Source organism: Rhea americana, unplaced genomic scaffold (assembly GCF_003343005.1).
Source record: "Rhea americana isolate MKP2758 unplaced genomic scaffold, rheAme1 scaffold_306, whole genome shotgun sequence".
Taxonomy (NCBI): Eukaryota; Metazoa; Chordata; class Aves; order Rheiformes; family Rheidae; genus Rhea; species Rhea americana.
Genome location: NW_028186431.1, coordinates 514,428 through 529,428, shown reverse-complemented (window position 1 = coordinate 529,428; position 15,001 = coordinate 514,428).

The window sequence follows — 15,001 nt, the reverse complement described above, 5'->3', positions numbered from 1 at the left end:
GAATATGTCCCATCTGGCTCTTGTGAGGCCTCTAATTACCTAGTCTCAGATATTAGCATATCTATTCACACTGGTTTTTGGCCCCCTCCACCGTGCTGTTATTCATAATGACACTGGAGTAAGGAAGCAGTCAGAGAACGGAAGCACGGGGAAAAAATGCAACATGTCCAAGGTCATGCTGTCTGAGGCAGAGTGGGAATACAGCACAGGCTGGCCTTGTAATGCACCCAGCCACAGCACCAAAATTTCCCCAAATGACCCAGTTAGTTTCAGTACTTACTCCTTTCCCTAATTCATGTCCAGCTATTAAGCTTGAAAGGTTACTGACTCTGGTTGAATCTGAGAGTAGCTCCGTCATTCTTTCAAGTCAGTGTTTATATCTTTCCTCCTCAGTCCAAATACCAAGTTTTGTCGCATGAAACTGTCCTTAAAATTGAATATATCTGAAACTGCCTACATCTATGTTTATTTTCCATTCCTGATTTCTCTGCTCTTCTTACTCTTTTTGCTTTATTGGTTGTGTTTCACTATTTTCATAGTCTGTCTGTGTCCCTGCAACCCTTTCTTCTGTAAAATCCAGGTAAACCTTACCTCCCCAAACAATCACTTATCTTTTCCTCTCTCTGCTGTGCTGTTGTCCTCTGTTTTGCCTTGTATTTATTTGTTTTGGCTTATTTTCTTTTTACATTTCAATTTCTTCAAGCAAGCACAATGCCTGCATGTGTAAAATACATCATAATTCTATAATGCCTCATAAGAAAGAAGAATAGAGAAGGTTGTTTTTATAGTCAAAATAAGTACACGTTCCTCAACTACGCTATTATACTGGAGTAACAAAGAAGCAGACACTATGGCTGCACCTGACTTGTTCAGCTTTTCCTTCCGCTGGTGGTTACGCACGCGGTGGAACTGCCCGGAGAACTGTCTTTTAGGAAGGCAGAGCAAAGGCAATGCCTYTGGGAGGCAGCGATCTGCACTCACTGGCATATGACTTGGCTGAAAACCAAGCTGAAAAGATTGCTGGTTTGGGTTGCTGTTTTATTTTGCTTTACTGTTATTGGTGCTAGTCTTTGGAGGAGCAAGGGAATAGCTGCTGACGGCTGCATTTTGTTTGCCAATTCCATTCTAGGTAAGCTTGTCTTCCAGGCAGAGAACCCACGGTAGTGTCCACTTGCAACTTTCTTCTGTGAAAAGTTGCTTTTATGCAAAGCAGTATAGGTGTTTGGGATTTTGAAGCTGGTTATTTTTGAGAGAATAATTTATTAATATTAATCCAAGAGACATTTCTTCCAGGTCTTAAGCATCAAAAACTGTCTTACAGTCAATAATTTTTTGTCAGTAGAATAAAGAAGACTTGAAATTCTGGGAAGTGAAAGCTTTCTGGCTGACTGACCACATGCATATTTTGAATGCCATTGTATCTCAAACTCCTGCATAAGCAAATCATAATTATTTTCCCTGAATATTAATCTAGCTCTTTTTTTTTTTTTTTTTTTTTAAAGAGAATTCAACATCTTTTACTTCACTCTAGATAATCCTTGATTTAGTTTCTATGGGAGCATCCTCAAAATAGTTGTTGTCTGTAGTTGTAAAATTATATACCTTAAATGACAGCTTTGCTAAAATAGTGCGATTAGATAGTGACTGAAGTGGCTTTCTCAAAACTGATCTAAAAAGTCAGGCCTAAAAGTCTCTGTCCAAGAAATTCATCTCACTCCTTCCACACTAATCAAGAACTCTGTGGCAGGATAAAACATTTACTGTGTAATGCATAGATTTGTGAGCACTACAAGACTAACTATATATAATTTTGAGTTGCAGAAACAATTATTATTCAAAATTTCACTGTAAGGACTGATCCTCCGTAAAGTGAACAAAAATATCTCCATGCAGAAGATTCAAATTCCTGATATTTTTTAACAACAATCTGATGAAGCAAAATATTAAAGGCATATCTGTGAATCTTCCTGTGAAATCCACAGGAATTAAAGTGTCTGTTTGCCTGAAGGAGTAGTAAGTGAAAACTCAATTGCTAGTCACATTACAGGGCAAATGAAGCCTTGATCATGTGCTTTTTAGCTGCCTGTATGGCACTCACAAATCCTATTTCAGATACCCTAAGTGCTAGATCAAAAACACTGAAGTCATAGAATGCAGATATCTGGATCAGAGTAAAGTTATTCAGCAGGTTCAAATCAACTCATAAATAAAAGTGGCTTTGTAACACTAGATACTGTTTGCCAGATATGATCTGTGTGTGCTGCAGTCTTTGGCCTTTCCACTGCTAGCTGATAGGTAATTTCTCCAGTCCTTCCTAAGAAGGAAGGAAGAACTTTAGCCAAAGGTCATTTCCCCCATCTTTTCCTTGTTTCTTTTAAAAGCAAGTTCAGGATCTGTCTTCTCTGTTTCTTTGGATATTTGCTATAACTGAAACCTTCTTCTTAAACACTGTGTATCACATCACACCTCTGTGCTGGATCTTGCTTTTGCTATGAAGTCCAGAACCTGATGGGAAAATACAGTGCCATTAGCCATAGCTGGAGGCATATGCTTTGTCATCAACAGTGAGTTTGTTGTTTGCATACTGGTTCTGCCCATCACAATCCAATCTGGAGTCAGGTGGAAGTACTTCCAAGTTTCTAGGGAAGAAGCTACCATGGTGATGCAGCAATGGAGGTCTACCATGCCACCATGCAGGTAAGCAGGCATCCAGAGCTAGGCAATGACTGAAGACAAGCAAGCCATTTCAATTCTGCCKTACTGTGACAAGCTTGACTGAATCCTCGTGGGACAAAAACTAATGATTATTGTTATTTTCCATGGTACACACAGAGCATCTTGGCTTCCCCTTTGCACAAAGCTAGTTTGCCTCCACTAAAAAAGAAAGGGAATCCAATGACAATTATCAGTACACTATGGGAGAGCAGGTGCCCATGGAGAAGTGACATTTCAGTTCAACTTTTTCACTTCACAGGCACATCCAGAACGATTCCACAACCAAGAAACAAAGCAGTCTGGCAAGCGGCCTGCTAGAAAGTACACACATCTCTTCTGAATTGCCAAGATCTTTGGTTGTGTCTACACTACAAAGTAAGGCTGAATGCTGGTAGTTCAAGAGTTTTGTCTGTTCAGACACAGCAGTTGGGCCTTTAATCCCTATATGGGCTGCTATACAATTTAACCAAGAAATGTCATGGTCCTGTTGCCATGCCATTTAGAATCAATAACTGCAAATCTAGCTATAGGAGTTATTTCTCCTGACCTGCAAAGATGTGGTATTTTGGCCTTGTGATAGTCTGTGGATTACAATTCATTTCTAAACCAGTAGAGGATTTTTTTTGTGTGTGTGAAATCACAGCTATAAAACAAACAAAAAAAATGGTTGAAAAGCAAGGTGTTCTGACCAGTGAATGCTTTTATTTTTCTTAAGTAATATGTTGGTATTTGCAATGTGGTAAAATGGAATATTTAGTCACAGCTGGAAGGAAATGTAAAATCTTATGGTTACCACAGGTATATTAAATAAGCCACACTGGTATGTTTTGCCGAGGTACAGGTACAGCTCCCATCATCATGGATGCGTGCAACAAAGAGAGCCCTTTCTGCTGTTATTTCAAACAGGCCTGGGTGCCCAGCTTGGGACTTTTCAGCCAAACTGTTGAAGCACCAAGACCTTTGTAGTTGTCCAGGGTTGAACAGTGCTTTCTCATTAGGGCATGCAAACACTGAAGCATTGCAAACCAGAAGTTGTTGTGAGGATGTAGGTGATAACAGTGATCTAAGGCAGCACAGGAAGCTGTGGCACAGCTTGGACCTGCATTTCAACCTCATGAGTTCTCTATATTGCCAGGTTACTAACTGGTACAAATTTGATGGAAGTATGTACTATCAAATACTTCTCTTTTTTTTTCTCATTTCCTCAGTTCTTAGCATTTTGATTCACAATATTGCAATACTGTAACCTTTGACACTTTGATGATTTAATAAAAACATAAATTTATCAGTGCCTTCTTCTATTTATCAGGCTGGTATCATAAAGTCTTAGCTGAACTACAACTAAATAATCTAGCTATCACATATAAAACTAAATATAACAGAAGTAGAAAGTACTTCAACACTTGTGTTCAAGCTCCATTTTTACTGGAGCCAGTGGTTTTTATAATGAGTAGTTTTTCTTTTGAATTTACTAAAGTAGAAGCATCCAAAGGATTGAGTAGAGTGCATTTCAAATAGTCTAAAATTACAAAGATTCTACAGAAGTAGGCAGCATCAGAAACCTACTTCTGAAAAAAAAATCTAAAGGATTCCAGTGAATCTAGCAGAAACAAGACCTTCTTGTTGACCTGGAGTATAACAGAATTTTCTCTTGCTGTCTTTGTGAAATGCTTTCTTCAGAGAGGAGGGGAAAAAAAAGAGTGATAGAGAGGGAAAAAACAGCCTTAATGAAACAGATTGCCAGTATTTCTTGGAATTGGCACTTGTACATCCAGACTGAGGTGACCATGTTCTATGAATGGCAAGATCACTTTGAAAAGGTTAATTATTGAATAAGTGACAATACTGGTAGACAACTAACGGCACTGCCATACTATTGTACGTTACAAGAGCTCTCTATGATCTAAATGTTCTATTCTAGAACTGATTTCATCTGCTGATCTGTGTAGTATTGTGTGAGAACATGTAAGAATGTCTAACTTCATGTRTTATTTCTGTAGCTAATCAAAAATTAGCTGGAATCTGACTGCCTCAGGGGACTAGCTATAGATTTCTTGCAGCTGTCCGTTGTTTAAATTCGGCCCAGGAGGTAGGGACTGCTCCAAATGCTATTGAATAGCCACCCTCTCCTAGCTTAAGGAAGGTGTCATGTTTTAGATTCAAAAACGAGCCCAGTTCCAGTGCAGCTTCCTTTTTTCCAGAAGTCTGGTGCATACTCAGTGAGGACRTTCACATAAAATATTTGTTTCGGACCATTTCTGCTCGTGATTGGAAGTGATGACTATCATCCAAGAGTAATCAGGTCTGYCTGTGAAGTGAACTGATTTCATTCTAGTTCCTAATAGACAGACACCAAAATGATAAAGAGGAGACTGAAACATCCTCTCAGTCCTGCAGGCAATTCTTGCCTGGTGAAACAGGGACCGAAAGGACAAGATAATATGAAGTGGTTCCAAAGGCTGTTGCACCTGTTCAAACAACAGGTTAAAAATCTTCCTTCCCAAGGCTTCAAGTGCATCTTTTTCTCATCACAAATCTTTTTYTTAAGTTAGTGACTGGGTGATAATGAATGCTATCCATTTACTGCTTTTGCTGAATATATTGGTTAATTGTGCGCAACACTTTGAAGATAAATCACTGTGTCGTTAATAAACAAAAATCTAATGATTCTCTCATGTTTCTTAGCACTCTTCTTACTTAGTGTCAGGTGTAAACACCTTGTTGGRGCTAAGCTGGCCAGGCTGTCCTGCTGCATGGGCAACATGCTGATTTCAGCTGAAGGCTTTCACATCAGTTGTTCTACGGCTGTTCCCCTGCATTGCCACCACTTCACACTGTCTCCTGCTGTTGTTTCTTTGCTCGCTTGTTCAGGGCCAGGATAAGGGAATTTCAATGATTGCTGGTGAATAGGGCCCTTCCTTTACAGCAGGCTGTCATTTCCCTCTGCTAATACACAAAGAAGCTAGCCAACAGGAGCACGACTGACTGCTTTCACTGGCTGTTAACAGCCTTTGACTGGAACAAAATGACGCCAAGAGAAGAAACACTAATTTCCTCTTCACCCTGCCTTAGAGTAACATTAGGGGGGCAATCTTCTTGGAGCAAAGAAAGAACCTTCCTTTTCCTGGCCGCAGGAGTGTGACAGAAGAGCTGCTGAAATCAGCTGTTAGCGCAGATTGATATGTTTTTCACACGTAAAAAAGCGTTTCATTTAGTTTTCTGTCGTGGACTTTACAGCAGACGTTTTGTAAAGACAATGAATATTCCTTTTACACATACTTGCACACATACACCATGTTAAAAGTATTTGTAATACAGCATAGCACAATGTGAAAGCAAAGAAACAATGTGAAAACGTCTAACATTAGCTGTCAGCATGAATTAAACCTTCTATAACATATCCATGTCCCCCTCACCTGAGTTAGAGGAGCTGCCCCATTAGCTGATAGAAACACTGAGCTCCTGGGAACTGACCCTGCCAACACTTACACATGTGCTTTGTCTTAAACCTAGGAAAATGCTCCCATTTGGGCTATCAAAATACGTAGAGTTATAACATGCTGTAAGTGCTGGTGAGATCAAGGCTTGAATAGGCTCCTATACCAGCCACCAATGGAGACAAAACATGCACAGTTCTCACTGGGTCACGTATCTCAAACCTTTCTGAGAGAAACAAGATTTTGGTTTTAATTTGTTGTGAATAGTAAAAGTAAAGCAAAACCTCTCCTTCATTTTGTGTAATACACACAACAGTCATCCTGCTTACCTGGATATTTCACACAGAAATGAGGTTAATAAAATTACCAAAATCAGTCAGCTTTGTAACTGATCTTATGGCTTTTTCTCAGTGTCTAATGCTCTGAGGACATCCGTTTGAACCCTTTGTCATAGCTGAAACATATATAAATCTCTCCTACTTCAGTTCTTTGATGCTTAATAACCTCACTGGGATCATATTTTTCCTTTAGGAGGACATTAATTTGGGCTTCCTCTACCTGAACACTTATTTTCACAAAATTTACTATCTATGAGACCTGAAATTAGCTCATGCTTCCAAATTATTGTGGCGGAACAGACAAAAATTCAAAGCATCATTGCATACACCTTATTTCCTTAGGAAACCAAGAGAAAAATAGGAATGTAGTCTGTAAAACCACAAAAATTGCTAAAAGATTCAGGAACAGATGCAGTACATGAAGTTATTTTTCTTTCTCTCCCTCCACATCAAACTAGGTTCAAATGTGCTCTGTAGCAATAGTTAACATAAACTCAGTGCTCTGCTCCACAGGAGTAACCATTTTGAATATGAAGCTGCAACATACAGGAGCCTCACATCTGCTGAAATTTCATCTAACTATCCCATTCTGAGGTCAGTGCTTTCCCCCTCTCTATCTGCTACGCTTTTGGAGATTTATCAAATAAATAAGACAAAAATTCTAACATTGAGCAAATCTACTTTAAAAGATTTATTTAACATAAATCTAACATATTGGGTGACTAATAACATACATGGGTGCAGTGTGATTGCCGGTGAATATCAACATTTGCCAATATTTACCCCTTCTAAAATTAAGATAATGAATTTACCAAAGGTTTGGTTGTTTATTTTATACAAATGATGGTTTCTGTTCTGATAGAAKTGCAGAACAAAATTTCCCGAGTATCGGAAATAAAACATTTGAGAGAGATTCTACTCTCTGATCCAGCCACATTCAGCTCTCAGTCATGTAATATTGCTTAGATAACATCACTTGTCACTGTTGTAGGAAGCCTAACAGGATCGTAACAAGGAAAACTGAAACGAGGCTTTAAATTTATCACTTACGTGTCCCCTGCTTGTCAATTAGAAGTCTCTTGCCATTTCTCATGTTCCATTATTTCCGGTTTCTGCTGACCTGCTTGCTGCCTCCATCCTTCCTCAAGTCATGGAAACAAGGGAGTTGGATGGCAGCAGGTTCCCACACATGGCACTGGTGCAGTCTCTCATAGCTAGCACGCAGAAAGCTTAACATGTGAAATTTTCCATGGACCCTTGCTCTGGGACTGGACTGTGGAGTCTCTAACCAAAAATAGATGATCAAAGATAGTTTTTCTTGGAGGGAAGTAAGAATTAAAATTGCATTGCCTTTTTTGAAATATTCTGGTTCATAACCTTTCCTCCTACTTCAAATATGGAGAGGCAAGAGGGTGGGAAGCTACAGCTTCAGAGGAATGCAAGATTTGATGCTCAGGTGCTGCTAAAAAAATTCAGACTGCAGAAGAGACAAACGTGAATGAAGGATTGGGTAGCAGCTTCCTATGACTTCTTTTATGCTCTAACAGCAAGAAGGGATTTTGAGGTTGATCTAGTGGTTGATATAATGGTCTGCAGCCAAAGGAATAGTTCCACTTCTCCCTCTGTGTCCAGCTCCTGGTCTCGAGCCACTGCCGGCACTGTCATGACCTCGTGATGAACCAGCTCTGGGAGCAATACTGGCAAGCATTCTGAAAGCAGGGAGGGAAGAAAAAAAAAAAAAGTTTCCTTGTCATTTTCTGATGGGTAGCTCCCAAAACAGGCTCACTAGGGGATCGGATATATACCAGATCTGGACCAAGAGATGCAAAGGAATTAAATGATAAGGCGCAGGGAAGGGGATGAGAGAGGATGGTCAGTCACTGAAGGAGAAGCTTAGATCAGCTTAACTGTTATGTAAAACCTCACCTGAAGAAATTGTCAAGGACGTCCTGAGAGGTGAGGGAGAGCGTAACAGGGAACAAGTTGTTCATTAATCAGTATTTGCTACTCATTTCATGTGCTCACCTCTAGGTAGAGAGTATCACTGGGAGAAAAACCAAAGGTAGTTGCAGTGTAGGTAAAGTGAAGATTTTGGAGATGGGAGTTGCCTGTTACAAGCTCCAGTTGCTGCCTTAGCATTTGTGTACATGAACATGACTTCAGACTCAGCTCCTCTACCCAGGCTGCAAGTGCTGGACGTGAGAGGGCTGATCCAGGACTCAAATCCTTGAGTTGGTGTTGCACAGACAGAGCAATATTTTAGCTTGGTCACAGAGCAGTTAGGCATGACTTCCACCACGTGAAGAGTTTAGCTTTGTCTGGATGGAACTCTGTATGTATGTATGTATGTATGATTAGTTTCTGTAATGACAGAGAAGTTTATCCTCCTGGACGCTTATTTCCCCAGTAAATTTAAGTTTTATTACTTATTTTTATAGACTTTTTTTCCATAGTCAGACAAAAGCAGCCTAAATGAAAAACAAAACAATTCCAGCAAGACTAAATAACATCTTCAGGGTGCTATTACATTGGCATTGATCATTTAATCATACCGAGCTTTACCTTTGCTGGAAGCACTGCCATACTTAAATAAGCAAAAATGTCTACTGCAAGGCTGTGTCCTTTTCTTATCAACATACATCTTTCAGTATATGAAATTTCCCCATAGCCATTTTAGCTCAGACTTCCCAAATTTCATAAAGCAGAAGTATGACTCGCAGGGCACCTGAGGTGATCTTTCTACACCACAATAGTAAGGCCTCAGCTAAAAGACTATGGCCAGTGTTAAGAACTGCATTTCAAGAATGAAGTTGCCCTCTTAGACAAAGTCCAGAAAATCATCAGAGATCTTGAAAAGTTGGCCTGCATGAGATGATTGAATGAATGGGGAGGAGGAGGGTAAAGAAATGAATACYGAAGGAAGACATGATCACCGACTTCACATATGCAAAGGGCTTTCGTGAAGAGGAAGGAATAACCTACCTGTTCTCAGTATCCTTGTTAGGTAGTGTAGGAAGCAAATTGTTTAATCTGCAGCAAGGAAGATTAAGGCTGAATATTAGGAAAATCTTCTGACTACAATTATATATAAGCAGTGGATAGATTGCCTGCAGAATGTCCCACCTCTGTCACTGGCAAATTTTAGAAGACAGGCAAACATTATATCAGAATTTGCCTGCAGGTGTAGATGACATTGCTCCAAGGCAGGGGGATGTACTGGATACTCTGGACATCATTTCCAGCCCTCTGAGCCTGTGAATTCTCATGCGTATAGTTGCATGATAGATGGGCTCCCAGCACAATGGACTACGTAGCACAGAGGGCCTCTGGTGCAAAACTTCTGCATCCTGACAGTGTGTCTTTGTGTGGGAAGCCTTGGTAAGAGGCATAACTCCGACTGTAGCTTGGTATCACAACCTTTTCTTCCACTCTGGAGCCCACAGGCAGCTGGTTGGTGGCTCAAAGCACAGTTCAGCTAGCTGTATCCACCATCTAGGCTGTRTAGGGGCACAGGTGGGAGAAAGGCCCAGCAGCAAAGAGCCAGGTGAGCTGCACAAGTTACATGTTAAGCTTATATGACTCATGGGTTCTATTGTCTTATTCAACRCTTCAGCATCAGATCATCATTTACATAAAACTAGTATTAGAATGAACTTCAGGATGTCTCTGGCACTTCTGTCTTTTCAGAGCCCAAGTTCTGCCTAAAAAAATGATTTTTGTTGGAGATTTAAAGAAKAAAATTGAACTGTAATGTATTATGCTGTAGAGGCTTTCTTGAAGGGAAAGAATATTCARTGTTACCTAAAAGATCATCAAATTCCCAATGTGTCTGAGCCACTGTGCAAAACAGTTCCACAGTTGATTTGATTTGACTGAATTTTGTTCAGCTCTCACAAATTTCATAGTACRCTTTCTGGTCTGCATTGTCCCAGAGGAGCACAGTTTCTACAAGAATTATTAGAATTAAATATAGCTGCAGCCTGAACTATTTATCGTTTTGGAAGTAAAGACCAGGCCTTCTTACACTGGAGCCAGGGAAAGAATGTGAGCACAGATTTGATGAGTATATACACATAAACCAGAGCCATTGGAAAACTGAGCATGTGTGTTTTGTACTCGCCAAAACCTACACAGCATCCTCACAATTCACCTTAGACAGAGTGAGTTGCAGTTATCTGACTTGGCTGTGATAAATGTGTGAGCTATTATGTCCTGAGTCACTTACCAGAAGAAAGTAACTTAATCTTCCAATAAACTAAAGCATGAAAGAGGCATTTTAGAGATTGCAGTCACACAGATGAGAAAGCTGTTGAAGAAGACACTGAGATTTTGCAATATTTGTTGAACGAGGGTTGTTTACTGTAGAAAAAAAGCCAGTGACTGCACTTTGGCCAATTCTTTGCAGCATTTCCCTTTTACAGTCTCTCTTTATGGCCTGGGTCCAAGTCAAGCCTTCAAGAACTTTGACCAAGAAGATTGATCATAATTTCTTCAGATATTCTGACCCAGTGGCAAAGGTGCTCAAAATATGGTTAAAAACAATGAAAGATTGTAACAAAGATTAATGTTATTTCAACTGTGTGCTATTATTCTTAAGTCAGAGCTTTGGATGTGCATTGACCACCAATTTTACATATTCACATAGGTCAATATTAATATGGCAGAATAAGATTGCTCTAGAATTCTGGAGGCAAACATAATGCAGACAGGCAGGGTATTTGAAACTGTGTTAGCTCATCTTCACACTGTTATCTAACCAAAATCATTTGAGTTGGATGTTCCGGGCCTCAGTAAGAACCTCATGATTTATGTATGCCAAAAGCTGCTTTCAAAAACACTCACCCTTTTACCATCTCCCACGAGCATCAGAATGTCCAACATGTCTGACAAAAAGCAGTATATTTATTTTTCACATTGCTCATGAGGAAAAGCTGCTTCAGTAAACCCACATGGGGTAGCAAGCAGTGTTAAGTAACTGAAGTTTCCCCTCGATTACCCCATTCTATCTCCTTCCTTTGGCAGAAACACGTAAGACTTAATTTTTCTTCCAATTTCATTGACAGAAGAACAACCAATTTTAAAATCAGAATTAATGAGCTGGAAATGTACAACAAAAAATGGCTCAAAACTGTAAATACGGACATTGAAATGCAGCTATTTGACATGCTAAGCCGCAACAATGACATATGATTTATTGATTAGTTGCCATCACATGATGGAAGCTCAGCCAGTCATTTAAAATACCCATATTATCTTGGAAATCTTCCTAGGAATAAAAAGGTGAAACATACCCTCTGTGTTACCAGTCAATAGTGTATTTTCTTAACTAAGGGTGTCATTGATGAATTTTGATTGGTCTAACTCTTTTAAATTGATAAATGCTTCTCTGACCCTATTGTACCATATTAAACTCCCACTGTTCGTTCAGCAATTGCAGCCAGAGGCACTTAAACGTTATAAACACAACGTTTCCGCAATATATGTTCAGATAATATTAATTGTACACTATCCAAGTTTACTGATGTAAAAAGATGCTTTATTGCTGGCACAAAACAGATAAATTCTTATTTTGCCTTTCTGAATAAAAACACTATAGTAATGCACTCATACTAGTAACTGTCTTCCCGTAGCGTCTCTCTCCACAACAAAACTCATCAAGAATATTAGTAAATAATGAAATTGTATTTTTTTCCTACACTATGGATAGATATACAGCAGCATGTATGAAAGTTAACTAATTCCAATATTCAGTTCACAAACCAGTTGCAGAACTAGCAATAACATTTGTATATTGGCTGTCTTTAAAAGGAATGATTAATTTGTGATAGCAGAGCGGTGGCTTTGGAGTTACCTAGGCAGCTTCTGTAATTACATTTGGAAATACTGGGTTTTCTTTCTGTTTTTTTTTTTTTTTTTTTTTTTTTTTTTTTTTTTTTTTTTTTTTTTTTTTTTTTTTNTATATTTATATATAAAGAGTCTATTCTAAGAAAAAGGATGGGGGGAAGAAAGGGCAGAGCCAAATAACAGCTGTCAGCGTTTCACATATGTTTTCATTTTACCTACATTTTAAAACAACAGAAAACTCTGTGCTGAAATCTCCTATCATTGTTTGACTTTTTTAATTAAATTCCTCAGAAAAATTCAATGTCACATTAAAAAAAAAAGAACAATCATTGCTCATACGAACCTGTTCTTTATCCAGGGGCCTCTTAGCTGGGCTCACACACTATCTAGTATGGCCAGGGCTCTGTCACTGTGACAAGCTATGATGCTTTGATGCTTTTCATAGTCACTTATACACACACATACATACATTGCACACATCCATATAAGGCTCTCTGCAGATTCAATATGGAAACCTTATCCAGTGCCTGCTGTTTTACTGTCTGATACCTTAGTACAGTAATTTATGGCTGTAGCAAGGTGTATTAAAAATACCTACTACACTAAATAAAAGTTCTGACTGGGTAATGTTTTGCAGAGGTGTAAACAAATACACCAAGTGAAGATTGGTGAGAAAATACTGGAAAACACCTCTGCCTTGTGGTTCAAATATTTTCTGTCATCAAAGGAAAAAATGAAGGAAATGCTACACTTAACTTTGGGTTATTTTATTCTAATTTTTTTTGCTGGTTTGTTGGAAAACGGGCACTGAGAAATCTATCAGCCTCAAGAAATAAACAAATACACACAAATAGATCTGCTCTATGAATTTGGTACAAAGGGCATGAAACTCGGGATGTGTGCAGTGACATTTCACAACTCTAATGCTAATATCTTAGATTTATCAGGCACTTCCTATCCAGAAAAAGTAGATCCCAGGGTGAATTATGGACTGTGAAAATATGGATATGTATATTTGGGTCACTTCACTCACCAGGCAATCGCAGTGCATTGCCCTGTCAGAACCAAAGACCGTGGGTTGCGCTGCACGTGGGCGAAGGGCGAAGAACAGCCTTGAGGAGCCCTTGATTATATCTTCACTGAAAGACTGAAACTGCTGCCCATTGCCATTACTAATTTATTGCAAATGACAGCGTTGGCGGTGGTGCTGGACTGGATTGAACCTCACCTGCTCCTGCTGCGGGCTGTGGTGGATGCATTACTGCTTGCACAAGGCAGGACACATTTGCTCATGCGAGGGGGACGCCTTTCCCCATGCAAGGAGGACACCTTCCCTTGGTACCTTTCAGTTGCTGTGTGGCTTGCGTTGCCTTCCCAGAGTGCTGGATAACGTGGATTTCTACTGGTGGTGGTGGTGGTGGTGGTGGTGGTGGCAGTGGGTGTTTGCAGCTGGGTTCCTTCTAGGCATTTTGGCTGTTCTGCCTTCTCTAGGAGTGAACGCCGTTGGGATTTTGGGCTCTGCAGGGCAGAACAKACCTGTGTTTTGCGCAGCCCACACTKGCAGAGCCTGGGAGATGTTGCCGTCCTGCCTGTCGACTGGCAGGGGGAGGCTGCATCAGCTGCTGCCGCTGGGGTTACCGCTCCGCAGCAGGGCCAGCAGGCGCTCGCCACACTGGCAGTCTTCCCCTTCAGCAGGGCCCACCACCGTGCCTGCACATCTACTCCCACTACCGCAGGCTGTAAGGACCATTTGCTCACTTAATTGGGTGATTATACATTGCTCCGCAAAGTCCGAGTCTTCCTTCACCTAGATCTGACGTTCCTGGCACAAACCCTTCCTCTGTGGAACCACTGCTTTCTGGTGCAGAAGGGGCAGAGACAAACCCCGCTGCCCGACCCAGTGAGGGCGCAGAACTCAGCCCGAAGGACTGTGGTGAACTGCACGGCTTTTCTGCCGCGAGACGAGAGCAGATCCCAGAGCAGCACAGTTCTGGCAGCAAAAGTGGTTTAGGAAAGAGAACAAAATGCAAACCAGTGACCCCTACCATGCAAGCAGCCACTCCACCGACACCCTGCGCCTCACCACCACTACGAGAGACGCTGGGGTGCTGCTGAGCCGGGGAGGAGGGAGGGTGGCGCTCTGGCTTGGCAGCGGCTCCCCATCAACACGCGTTTGCGAAGCCATGCAAGCTCCTGACTCGCGCTGCTCCGGCTGCTGGGCCAGAAAAGTGGCTCAAGCCCAGGGTTTGCGACCGTTGCCAGACCTGCGTGAAGGCCCCTTACTGCACCCAAATCACAACAGGGGAGAAGTTCTCGAGGGCAAACACATTTCTTCAGGCCAAGGCATCTTCAAAGGAGGTGTTGTGTGCCAGACACCTCCCATCTTCTTTCGGAGAAGTCAAAGCAGACTTTGCTTGCACGGTCCCCGTTGGCACTGCCACCGCTGTCTCTTTCTGGGCTGCGAACTGGCCTGGGGAGCGCTCGCCCTCCTCTTCTGGGGGACCTGGCAACTCCCCGGCGATACCCTCCCAGCCCTGCTGGAAGCAGAGGGGCCGATGCCGCTCTCTGCAGATACGCCAGCCGCAGCCTCCGGCTCTTCCTCTCGGCTCGCCGTTGCGGCAGCGGGGACAGCTGCCTGCAACGGCCTCCGCCCTCCTCTGCCCTCCC